General features: G+C 45.7%; 1 protein-coding gene across 3 annotated transcripts in view; it reads right to left on the bottom strand.

Annotated features, from left to right (window-relative positions):
- Window positions 1-4,511, bottom strand: part of MTUS2 (microtubule associated scaffold protein 2) — a 296,717-nt gene extending 292,206 nt beyond the window's left edge. For all 3 annotated transcript variants that reach the window (XM_030476621.1, XM_030476626.1, XM_030476620.1), the window contains exon 1: window positions 4,438-4,511. The gene's annotated coding sequence lies outside the window, so the exon portion shown is untranslated. The remainder of the gene's footprint in view (window positions 1-4,437) is intronic.
- Window positions 4,512-13,629: the final 9,118 nt, after the last annotated feature.

The raw sequence follows: 13,629 nt of genomic DNA on the forward strand, positions 1-13,629 counted from the left end.
CTATGAGGACTGCCTTGAACTGAAAAACTCTCAGGTGGCTTAAAGGGCTGTTGTTTCACATGCCCCATGTAAAACCTGGCAGAGACAACACATGCCAGAGAGCAAAAGCACTACTGGAGCAACTCTGTTCTTCAAGCTACCCTTGCCTGCCAGACTGGCTATTTGGCAGTCTTAGCATTTTGCCATAAATTAGAGCACCCTGTGGGGATAATAAAGACAGAAGCCAACTCCATTAAGGTAAGCTATCAAATAGTTAAAATTCAAAAGTAAAACTTAATAGAGAAACTAATTAGCCCAGCATGTGTTTTAGATGCTTGTTTACTTTTTAACTATGATTTCCAAGGGAAGTCATTCTCCTGTAAGTGTTGGTGATTATCCCATGAAGAGAAAGTCACAGCTGCACAAAGAAGAACAAGTTATGCCTTTCTTCCAAGCCCTGCATCCTATGCAATAGCTGTTTCAAAGAAGTTTATCTCTGGGCAGAATAACCTTCAGGCTCATATAAAGAGCAGCAACCTGTGTTACACCATCATCTAAACTAAGAGTCATAATTGCAGGCTGGGAGGGGAATCCAAGGAATTTTTTCAGCTGGTGCTTTTTCTAGTTTTGAGGATTGCATAAAATCACTGATCTGCAAGTGATGTCACTCAGGCAAAAGCCTGGGAACTGCTGCTACACCAGATGCTTCTGGGGATTAAATCACTTGCAGAGACTTTTGATGTGGATGCCTCTGCTGGAACAAAATGGGCTTCTCCTTCCACAGTCCCCATATGCCCTGGAAGAGTGGGCCAGCCTACTCCTCTGATGTTTTGGAGAGGAAGCTAAGGCAGTCTTAAAACAACTCTAGTGCAATTATATTGGATCTCCTTATCCTCCAGCCAGCGCACCCCTTGATACCACTTTCTGTGCAGCACTACATGCTGTGCCATATCACGCCACAAAAGCAGCAATAACTTTTCCTTGAGCAGAAGACAGTTCCTGCCCTGGGATGTGAAGGTTCACTATCTCAGGGGGTTTGAACCCATCTGCCTGTCTGCCAGCTTTGTAGCCACTTAATTGAAAAAGAAAGTAGAATTCCTTAAAGAAATTACCACAGTGACTGCTTAAATAAAGTCTTTTAAACAGCTTTTTCTTATACTGGAGACCTATTTTTCAGATGTTTTGAATCATAGAATCATAGAATAGTTAGGGTTGGAAAGGACCCTAAGATCATCTAGTTCCAACCCCCCTGCCATGAGCAGGGATGCCTCACCCTAGACCATGTTGCCTTGTCTTCAAAATACTAAACTGTATCATAACAGAGTAACATGGGACAGTATAAATCACTTGGTCGTGCAGTTACAGCAATTTATAACAGCTAATAATCTTCCCTCTTGCTTCTTACCCCACAAACCCTCACTAAGTGGGCCTGTCTCATGAAACCAATGACAGGGGAAGATTCAGGTGGTTACAGCATTTTGCTGTACTCTGAAGATCTTTCTTGTGACCATGTGTGAAGTGCTGGACCATATCCTCTTCCTAGTTTCCCCACTGGAAAATCCAGAATAGCAAGATGATAACATATAATGGCAATGGACAGAATAAACAAATAAGGTTTTCAGAGAGCAAAGCATCAAATGCATACCCAGCAACAGAAAGTGACAGTGTTCCCAGGCTCATGAGGATGCTATTTATATTAGGATAGTGCCAGAATAAGTTACACAAAAAATCCAACAGAATTATTCTCCTGAACAAAGACTGTTTCAATGGGTTTAAGTTTGCAACAGCAAGCTCAGGTACAAAACAAACCATCCTGCACCAAAGTTTTGCTGCTCTTTGCTCCTTTCTTTCCACTTTCAGCTACTTATCACTTCTGTAACAAAGCTGACTGCAGAGTGTTCAGTAAAAGCTGCATTTAAACAAGCCCAGTATACTTATAAATAACATGATAAAATGCAATACTTGTGTAGGGAAAGTATTTGCTAAATCAGCTGTACCTCAGTAGTCTTTTTAGCAAACCTCAGCACCCAGATGGGTGTGGAGGGGAAGAGATCCTCTTGCACTGCTTGTTGCTGGTGTTTCATCAAGTATCTTTACCAGTGTTGCCCATTATTATGTCTAGATCTTTTCTCCTCCAGAGTGTTCAGTCAAACATTAAACTGATCACCGTGTATAAGTCTCTACTGTGTCATGCTTCATTTTATCTACCGTTGTATGACTCTTCAGAGAGCACATGTTACTGGAGCCTACAATTCCAGCTGCAATTCTGTCATACACTCATTTCTGGTGCTTCCTGCATGAACTTAGGAAATAGAGAATGCACACTGAAAGCTGCAACTCTTGTTTTTCTTAACTTATTATGAGGGAGGATTCTTTCTTACTGGTTGAGTTCCCTGCGCAGCCTCTAGTGTGCTGTTGTGCTTTACAGATTTAGAGAACTGCATTTCTGCAGTAGTTGTGCTGCTCGCTCTCCTTTCCCAAATATCTTTCTAAATATCTATCATTGCCTACAATACAATAAACATATTTTGCATAGAAATGCACGCTCCAAAAATTAAGGCAAAGAGTTTTAAGCTGCTTTCTTGTTTGTTACAGCCACTAACACAATAGACAACAGCCTAGGAAACTTTACTGTAAAGAAATGAATACCTACTTACCTGACCCAAACCTATAAATTTGTAATATCGGTAGCCAGATACCTACCTGTCCTTAGAGAGATGAACATAGGAAAGACATGGTACCACATCAAAAGCTACTTCAAACAAACCACATTGACACAGCCTTGCAAGGATTTTCTCAATTCCTGCCCCCCATCTCAGGTAGTGATTTCCAAACTCACGGTGCTCAAAGGATCACTTAAAGAATCCCCCTTTTGTACCTTAAAATAAGACTTCATTGTGCTGAAATTAAGATGGTGATAAATCAATCAGAATGGGAAGTTAAGCCTCCCTGCTTACTGCTACCTCTCTCCCACAGCACAGGCTGTACTGCTCTCTACAACAGATTGCAGCAATAGGAGACAAGTAGCCGGGTATATTTAATTGCATTGGAAAAGGGCAGACTGGTAAAGAGTTTATGTAGCAGGGTATATAGAAAAGCCCACATCCCTGCTTGAAAATGAGGATGCGAAACAATAAACCCCACGAATATTACACTGAATGTAGAGCATAAAGTAATTCCTGCATGAAATTACAAACCAAAACAAGGCATTTATGCATCACATTATAGCCAGCTCAATTCCTGCCAAGTGCCTCCTTAATGCAGTCATCCATTGCAAAGTTAACCTGTACGCAAACACTTGACATTTAATTATTTTGCTACCCATGCCTTAATGTAAGTAAATATTTCTGATGCTTGACCCGCTGAGAAATAGTTACTCATTTTTTAATCTTTGCCAGTTTTAATCATAGAACCACAGAATCAACCAGGTTAGAAAAGACCTTTAAGATCATCAATGCAATAATAAATGTCAAGGCTCCCACCAGCTTACTCTTTCATATTTAGAGTGATCAGGGGTCATTGGCTCCCAGAGAGCACAGGCTGATGTGAAGGCAGAGGAGTCCCCTCTCCACTGTTACCTTCAGGAGGCAGTGACAGGGACCAGGGAGAAAGCACCAGGGGCAAAGGCAGCAAGGAAGGTGAAGCCAGAAGGAGGAAAAAGGTACCCAGACTCCAACAGAGTTGGAAAGAACTGACCTAGATGAACAGCTTTTTAAGCAGAGGCGTTTTATCTGAGGAGGGAGACCTGGACCCACTGCCCTACCTTCCATGGATTTATGCCTCCCTCCCTCCCTAGCAAAACACGACCTTATAACTCACAGTAGCTGCTTTACCTTTCATCATTCATCAAAATAATGAGATGCTAGTTAATTCCGAGGAAGAGTCAGAGCGCAATCGCAGCTTAGCCCTGCGAGCCGGTGCGTTGCTGTAACTCGGCACTTGCCCTGAGCCCTCCACTCGCCCGTGCCGAGGGCTCGGTCCCGGCCGGAGGCACCCAGCCCGCCTCGGGCCCTTGCTCCCCCGCACCGTCCGGTCACGCCACTATCACACCGCTGGCATAAACTGAGGAACTCCGGTCTTTGCCCAGGTGCTGCACAGAGAGCAATGCCCACTTGAGCCAGACCATTTATTAGCATCCTCAAAACTTTTGGCTAAATAGATTTGGAAACATATATTGTCCATCTTAACAAGCTGGGATCGCTCCCCTACCTCACCACTCAAACCTGTCCCTTCACCGCAGGTACCGGAGAGTAGCAGCCGACAGACCTGCCGCGACACCGGCACCCGCCTTTCCCCCGCGCAGGAGCCGTTCCCCGGCTCAGACCGATTTTTGCCCACGTCCTGTACCGCGGTCACGGAGCTCCGACGATGCGGGACAGGGAGAAGACAGCTCCACTGACCCCCACGCCGCAGAGGGGAGCGGAGCCCACGCTGGGACAGGGGATGCCCGGCGCTCACCTGCCTCCCTCCCTCCGCGCCGGTGGCGGTGCTGCCGCCTCCTCCCGCCGGCAGGACGGAGCGCCGGCAGGAGCAGCGGGCCGCGGGCCGTGCTTATATAGCGGCGGGGCGCAGCCGCCCAGCAGCGCCCGCCGCACCGAGCCCCGCCGCGCCGAGCCGCAGCGCCCCCTGCGGGACCGCACCGCGCTCTGCGCCGCCGCCCCGGGAGGGGCACCCCGCCCCCCGCGGGATAGAGTCACCCCAGGGGGACCCGCCACGGAGGGCACAGGTATCGCGGTAGAGGTGACAATGCAAAAGGAGAATTTTTCACAATAACAGTCAGCCACTGGAATAGTTTCCCCAGGGAACTAGTGGATTACCCAACACTGACACTGCAGAGATTCAGTTGGACAGAGTCCTGGGACATCTTCTATACACCAGGCTTTTGCCAAGACAGGTTGGACCAGATGATCCTTGAGGTCCCTTCCAACCTGGTGTTCTGTGATAGCTGATTCTGCCCCTCTACTCTGCTCTGATGAGACCCTGCCTGGAGTACTGCGTCCAGCTCTGGAGTCCTCAGTACAGGAAAGATATGGACCTGTTGAAGAGGGTCCAGAGAAGGGCCACAAAAATGACCAGCGGGATGAAGCACCTCTCCTATGAGAAAAGGCCGAGGGAGTTGTGTTGTTCAGCCTGGAGAAGAAAAGGCTCCAGGGAGACCTTATTGTGGCCTTTCAGTACTTAAAAGAGGTCTGTAAGAAAGATGGGGATGGTTTTAAACTAAAAAAGGGGAGATTCAGGATGCATATGAGGAAAAAATTCTTTTTTCCTTTACATCCTCCTTTTCAATAAGGATGGTGAAACACTGGCAGAGGTTGCCCAGAGAGGTGGTAGATGCGTCATCCCTGGAGACATTCAAGGCCAGGCTGGATGTGGTTCTGGACAACCTGATCTATTTGAACATGTTCCTGCTCGTTTGAAGGGAGGTTGGACTAGATGACCTTTGAAGGTCCCTTCTGACCCAAACTATTCAGTGATACTATGATTCTGTGATTCTATGGTTGTATGATACAGATAACACAGAAAGTTCCCGTGCCTGCATTTGTGGGATGCTTCTGGCTCTGCCCAGTATTCTTGGGAATTGCTGTGTGCAAATGAACACCCTGTAAGAAAATAGATGGAATATTGAATGGGTATTTGCCTAGGAATATAGGTATGGGTCAGTGTCTTCCAGGAAAGGCAGAATGGTGCTGCAAATGACATCAGACTGAAACGGCCCTGATCACAGCAAGGCTTTCTGTTCCTTGCCCGGCCACTCTTCCTTGCTCCAAGCTGATTTCACATTCACTTTAAAATGAGCAAGAAAATGAAGAAATAAATGAGCAGGCACGCAAATCTGCTTTCCAGCAAGACGTGTAATTCAAACGGTCCTCTCTATCACTTGCTATGTTTGAACTCTTGCCCGGGGGTTTACTCCCATTCGGGAAGTGAGCTTTGTGATACAGGCAGAGACTCTTTATTATCTACACCTGCCGCCTGTGTTACATCTATCTCTGTGTGTATTGTTATATTCCTGACAAGCTAGTGCTCATTGTTTCAATCAGCTGTTAAAATCAGCAGCAGGCACGAGATCAGATGGGAGTTTTATGACCTGTGCCTAATGCTGGGCAACTCAACTAATTTTTACAAAGTCCTTGAGGCAAATGCATGAAGGTCTGTTCAGGAGGGGGTGGTGAAGGGATTCCCAGTTTGTGAGGCCAGCCAGATGCTGCACAGCATCCTCCTGCCAGGATGCCCCCACAACACCAGGAGAGGAGCCAGGATCTCAGGACCAATACACAGAGGCATGAGATGGCAAGTGACTGGGAGGCTGGGGTGACCGGGGCAGTAATGTCCATGGTCTGCACCCCAGCTCCAGCGTGGCCCTTTGGCAGTGGAGATCCAGTATAGCATTGTGGAAAGACTCCCCTCACCCAGTGCCTGTCTGATCAGGCTGATGTTAGGGCCTCGTGTGGCAGGACAGTCACTGTCACAGGATATATCTGTATTTCCTAGGCACGCATAACTTCCTTCTTTCTGCCTGTGCTCAAACACACTGCGCTTGCATCTGTCTGCAGTTTGAAGTGCCAAGTACCATCCCTGCAGCACCATAAGTGAGTCTCTTATCCTTAAAGGACCTTCCTGTAAGGTTTGCCTTCCCTGCTGAAAAATAAGCTGTGTTCCACATGCCCAGCCCTACCAGGCTGACTAAATGCTATGCTTGAGTTACAAAGACAATGAACGTAAAACATCTTAGCTGGTGAAGTTGCTGAGAGCATCCCTCTGGCACAAAGGAGGAGGACCTGCATGAGCCAGGCACTGGCAAGTTTAGCTGTGGTGGTCTATGGCATGAACCCTCCTGCCAGCTCTGCCAGAGCTTTCCAGCCCCCAGCAGAGCAGGCAGGACAGAAGACGCATCCTTACGCATCCTTCACAATTCTGAATATTATTTATGTTCAAACCCTGAGGTTATCTATGGTTAAAATAAGGATGAAGTGAACAAAACCATCCAGCACCTCAGACATTCATTTTCAGAAAGTAGCAATGACATTTGTCTTGTCCAAAGGCATCACCATGAAACGACTGATGATGGGAACTTACAGGCTTTCACTGCCCCTTTTTTACGATAGTACTTGAAGGGACCTACTGGCTGTATTAAAACAGGGACAATAACTGAGAAAGCCCAAATTCACACAAAATATTCGCTGGCCTGCAAGACCTATTATATTTAAAAAAACAAACCCCAAACATGCCAGCATTGAGTTTCTTCCCTCAGTAGAACATTTTTGCAAACAATTATCACTCCTAGCTCTTGACTTCTGATCATGGAGCTATTGCACTCTAAAAGACAATTCATGCTATTATCACACTTAATTAAAAGCTACTTAACTGTAGAATGTGGGCCCCACTTTACTTTTAGATTCTGTACAGAAGTGATCTGCTGTAGATAATACACATAAATTTTTTTTTCTTCAACATTTGGAAGAGAGATCTGTAGCCCATACAAGTGTACAGCGAAAGATTTCTTATGCAACTCCAACAGAAAGGATAACAAGAAGATGTTGCTTATACTGTAAAGAGTAAAAGAAAATGACGAGAAACTGAAGCAGTGGGTGGCTTTTACAAATGCAGGCAGAGCAGTTCCAAGCACAGTTTTAAGCTGACGAAACCACTTTGTTGATGTATTTAGGAACAAGCTGCTGCAGCTACAGAGAGGTGGCAGAATAGCCTCACACATGGACCTGGAAATAGAAAGCAGTGAGGAACCCATGGCCCAGAACAAGGGCAGCCTGCCTGTGGGCACACAGGGCTGGATATCGCCCTGAATGGAACTGGAGAATGGAGCAATCACATGCCTTGGCCATGGCTGACATGGCAAGCCCCCCAAGCCTTCCATCCCTGTCATAAGGGCATGGATGGCTGGCACAGTGGAGGTATTTTTTGCTGTACCATGGAGGTACTTTTTGCTGTACCTCCAAGCTTCCACCCTTGTGTTTAAACATGCACCAGGCCATACTAGTGGCTGTGCTTGAACTGATGGACATGGTGGGATGAGGGACCAAGCTGGGTTGCTGATCATCCACACTGCTTAATTGTTAGCGTGATCCAGGATACAGTCTTGGCCAATGCCACATAGCCCAGCATGGGAAGACAGTGCCAGCGAACAGCCTGGGGGATGACACGCAGGAGGGACCGTTCCCAGCAAGCAGCAGAGATGGGACTGCACTGCTTCCCATTTCCTTCATCCTACACAGTCTTCCAGCTCTGTCTCCGGAGGTTTTGCACCCACAAACTTCCCTCCTGCCCCACCCCAATTCATGCAATATAAACCCCATTTCCTGCAATAAGACACCATTCCTGTGGGCTGCAGCACAGCTATTACATTAGTTCAGACAGCATAAATTTGGAAAAAAAAAAAAAAAAAGATAAATATCTCTTAGGGCTACACAGGCACCAGATGGGAGACCAGGATCAAGCACTGTGCAGCATGGATATAGCCAGTCTGTGTCACTTGGCCTCGGGATCAGAGAGCAGTTCCTGACTCTGTTTATCTAGTGGTAAACACAAAGCTGGTGATCCCAGAAGGCTGTACAAGGCTTATTTCTTTGCAGAAATAAGAGGCAGAGGCATAGAGGCACAGAGGCACAATCAGTGTTCAGCTTTGCAGATCATCTGGGAACAATGAAAGTCAGGTGAAAAGAAAATAACCCCCCTCCCGCTTAGATAAAGCTGCATCATATTAAGACTATTAGCTCCAGAAGATTTTTAAAAGGTTTTTCTACCAGGGAGGATGGAAGGTCCACAGAGCAGCTCCTGGGATTGCATTCTGGGAGCATGAGCACTGCTGAGGGCTGCCTGGCTGCAGTGGTAAGTCAATGGGCAGGTGACAGGCAAAGCCCACTGCAGGCAGGGAGAAGGGCCTGGGGCTCCTGCTGGGGCATAGACATGCAGAGGCCCAGAGCTGGCAACCTGGTGCCTAGTGCCTAGTTCTGGCTGGGCGAGATGCTTAAGCTACTGTCTCCAAGGGAAATTTTCCTTAGCCTTCCAGGTCTGGCCCACATGCATTTTATCAGCAAATTGATTGCAGTTGAAAATCTGTTGTGGGGGTTTTTTGTTTGTTTGTTTGTTGGGTTTTGTTTGGGTTTTTTGTTGGTTTTGTTTGTTTGTTTGTTTGTTTTTAATTTAGGTAATTACTGTAGTCTTACCAGCTATTTTTATTTAAGCACCATCTTAAACTTCAGTTACACCAGCTAAAACTCAAGTGCTGACATACTTGTCCCAGAATGAAGCTGTCTGATACTGACTAAGGTATCTTCTGGTCTTGAATAGCTATAGCAACATAAGCCCTTTCCTATTGCATCAACACAAGAGGAGAATGTCAGTTAGACTGTTATAACTAAAGTGGGAAAATTCTTGTGTCTCAATAAACACCGAGGAGCTGGCTTTGACTCTAACTGCTGCTCTTCTCATCAAGGGAGAAACTCACTTGTCACAAGCTCCCCAAATAAACCTGAGCTGTAAAGATGTAGTAGAGCTCTATATAAATTACGGTTAAACCAATTTATTTTCTCGTCTGTGAATCTTGGCTGGCTAATCTAATGAGCAATAAAAGGCTGCAGCCAGGGCAAATTTATCATTAAAGCAAACAGTCTTGCCAGAATAATATCAACTTCATCTAAGAAATCGATTGCTCTTTTATTTAAAGTATGAGGACTATCTTGTACACTCAAATTACTAGTGACCAAAAATCCTGCAAAAACACATTGCATTAGGCATGCTAACAGCAATAACCAGCTCATTTTTTTGTAGAGTACAACCAAGTGGTGAGGATGACTTCAAATACTCTTTTCAAATGGCTTGGATTATCTTAAGCCATAAATTCAAAGTCTTCTGGGATCACAATAGTTGCATCTCTGAGCTGTGTTACTGCTTGATAACAGCAGTGAAACACTGCAGACAGATGATAAAGCAGTCTGATGTGAGCTCATGTGAATGACACCATGGAAGAAATCTGTCCCATGAGACCTGAGGAATCCCAACCATGAAGAAGAGTAATTGTGGTCAGATAAAAATGGCAGCTTGCTCAACACATCGACTTCCTATCTGAGTAAATATAATTGAGCACATTTGCTTGGATGATAGGGACTTTTCGTGTGCATAATTTCTAATCATCATGAGAAAGGATTGCACAGTATAAGTAATGTACAGACAGATCTTTCATTTTTTTTCCAATTTGTATTGAGGGAACATTACAGTTGAGGAAAATTCAGCTGTTGTGATAGCCTGAGCAGTGTGAGTCTGCATTTTATGAATTCTCATGGATTTATGCAGTTACGTACATATATGTGTACATAAGCATATATGCAAACGCATATATGTAACCACCAACCTGTTTGCAGGCCTGCATCTAGTGCCTTTTGAACCGCAGAAAGTGAAGAGTCCTTAGATCCAGATGATTCCTATTCAAATAGCGGTGTCTAAGACAACAGGATGGTCACATCCCAGGAGGACCATCAAGTGATCCACCTTCTCCTGAGTTAGTGTATTGAGCTGCAACAGCAACAAGGCTGCAGCATACGACTGGGGATGGAGGGCAGGAGGCAAGACCCTCAGAGGCAGCAGCTGAATGGGCTGAGGGCTGTCTCGGCACCACAGCCAGCCTATGGAGGGGGGAGCTTATTTTTTGCCAGGACAATAAACTGAACTGCCCCATGAAGGGGCTCAGTGAGTGCCAGCATTGATACATGAGGTGGGAACAGCAGGAATGAAAAAGAAGGAAAGAAGGACATGGAGTGAAGGACTTCAACTTTTGGCAGAGCTGTATAGATTCACTCAGCTGTATCATGCAGCTCTGCTTGCTAAAAGACAGCTGGTTGCCTAGAAAACCTTCCCTACCCAATGTCCAGACCAGCTCCCCTTCCTCCGTGTGTGCACAATCAGAGGGCCACACAAGGAATGGGGTGGGAAGGGGCAGGCGGTGGTAATGATGGCCAGTGGGAGCTCGTGCTCCACCAGACATTATGCAACCACAGCCTGAGTCTTAGAACTCACATCCCACACTGCAGGCTGGCTTAGGGAACTGAGATGTAATTTCTAATTTCAAGAAAATTATTTTAGAACAAAAAATTGCACTTCCACAATAAGGGAGCAGAAGCCAAAGAAGGGGCTGCAGACTGTAGGGTGCAACAGCCCTTGTGTAAGATAACATTGCCAGCCATGTTGCCACTCTAGCTGCCCAGGAACACATAGAGAAAAAGGGCAGAAAGGACGGACATGTGTAGTGGAGCTGTCCTGTGTGACCGGCAGAGGGAGAAGGGAACTACCTACCTGTACAGAAAAAAGAGATAGACTCCTGTTCAGAAACCATGGGTAAGAAGAAGGACCTGGACCTAAATTTAACTGTGTGTTAAAATTAAGTTAGAGATATGCATGCATGCAGCTCTCCTCCAGCAGCCCAGCAGCACCCCTTTGTCTGTCACATCCCAATCCATCACTCTGGAGATACACCACTGATAGTTCAAACTCCTGCTCCACCAACCATCCTCACTACTGTGTTCTCTATCCTTCACCTTGATTGACTCTTGATTCATCTGAGGAGGAGGGAGAGAAGGAGGAAGATGTGACTATTAAAAAGCAGTAGCAAGAATGATCTCATAAAATTTACATCAAGCATTTAGCCTCACTGCTGAAGTGACTGAATTCACTGGATAGTGAAGCAGTTTTTCCCTTAGAATTAATGAAACAGAGGAGGATGTGTCAGGGACTTAGGAAATACATCTTACATACACAAGAGCAGTGTAAAATGATGTAAAGTTTGAAGAGGCAGAAGCAGGATTATCATCACACGGGGGGCACACAGGCAGTCCACTGTCTTGGCTGTTTTACCCATGAGAATGAAGGCATCAGCTTCCTCAGATGCATTTAGGTCAGTCAAGTCGATTCAGCGTGAAGGACAGAAATGGAGGGTAATGCTTGAGCACTCAGTCTCTCAGACAAAGCAGCCAAGATCTTTTCAAACAGTGACCTGCTCATTCATTCTGATCGGAAAAGATGCTTTACTATCCATTGCATGGCTAGCATTCACGCTTTTCAAGGAACATAGCATTAGTGGGAAGGGGGAATATGGCTGTGTACATTTTCTTCACACTAGCCAAAGTAAGGGCTGAAGGTGCTTCACAGAGCTTCCAAGGCCCATGATTTCAGTTTGTGAGGCACTGAATGTTGCTGCATGGTGAACAGGAAAACCCAAATGTGCTCAAAACTGAAGCTTTATATTTGAAGGTGTTTATGCTGTTGGGCAGCCAGGACTGTTCTGGGGACTTAGGCAGGTCAGCTATGAGATGGCACTGCAGTGAGGTGTTTTTACAGAGGGTTATAGACATTGCCAGACCTGTTGGACATTCCCATTATACAGGTTGCTAGCAGCACAATGGTTAGAATAGATTGTTGTAAAATCATACCCAAAGACAGTCACCTCAGTTCCTGCTTGTCTGATTTTCACTAGGGCTTTGCAAATCAGCAGTAAGAATCTATACCCCATTCTTTCCAGCTACCACTGTTTAGAGCTTTGATAAATCAGACTGAGGAGAAGAACAGAGTAGGTTTTTAACAGAAAGTTGGTTTCTGCTAGAATCACTTCTTTTGAGGTCTTACAGCCTAGAATACAATGTAAATGGTGGCCAGGGAATATAGAGCATGGTCAAATCCTGGCTGAGTCAAGCCAGCATTGCTGGAGCAACTACAGGTATGAAAATGCCTTTCTCTGCATCTCTTCCTGGGAGAGTTGGTAAGTATCAAAATCAAGAATAAAGTGAAAGCAGACCCAGCTCAGCTTTATCATGGTATCATCCAGATTTCCTTGGAGTACATTTAGATAATAGCACTAACGAAATAGCAGCTGGTTTGCAGTAGAGCTGCTGTTACCTATGGCATTCAACTGCTGGAATAGCTGCAGTGGGTAGTTTTCAGAGAAAACTCATCGCATATAAGTGAGGGTGGAAAACATAGCCGCAGATGCAGACCAGGAGGAAAACAACAGCTGTGCGGTGACAGCTAGGAAAGCAAAGGGAACTGACACTTATGTAGATGCAGAATAATGCGGTTTGTGGAGATATGATTGACAGTAGGGCTTATCAGCAGCCCTGAATGTCAGGTACTGTCCTCTAGAAAATGATATTGCAAATGAAGTTGAAGAAGGCAGGATTATAACAGTGACTCTGACAAGCTCCAAGGCAGGAGAATGTTTTCAGCAAGTGCTTCAGCAGGCAAGTGAGCAGCAGTGACACATAGGCTGCAGCTTCTCTCCTGAGGAAAGCTCAGTCCAGAAGCCACAGGGAGAAGGAGCAGTGAGAACAGGGCTCAGCCTGGACAGAGATTTCTGCATATGCAGACAACTCAAAATCCAAGAAAAAGTACCATTATTTACATAGCACTTATGTGCTATGTATGTGCCATCTTATGTGCCATCTTATGTGCCATCCTCTTGTCTTCTTATCTATCAAGGTTCTCTGGCTTTGCAGTACCATCCAGTAACATCCCAGTGTTTTACTGTCAAACTTTTGATTCTTACACTTCCCTAAACAGCGGGGTGCAGTGACTGGGACCAGAGCCTACAGCCAACCCCCCATGAGATTTGGAGAGTGTTTGAGGTCCTTTGCCCCTTTGCTTTCAGAT

This window comes from Strigops habroptila, chromosome 2 (assembly GCF_004027225.2).
Source record: "Strigops habroptila isolate Jane chromosome 2, bStrHab1.2.pri, whole genome shotgun sequence".
NCBI classification, from domain to species: domain Eukaryota; kingdom Metazoa; phylum Chordata; class Aves; order Psittaciformes; family Psittacidae; genus Strigops; species Strigops habroptila.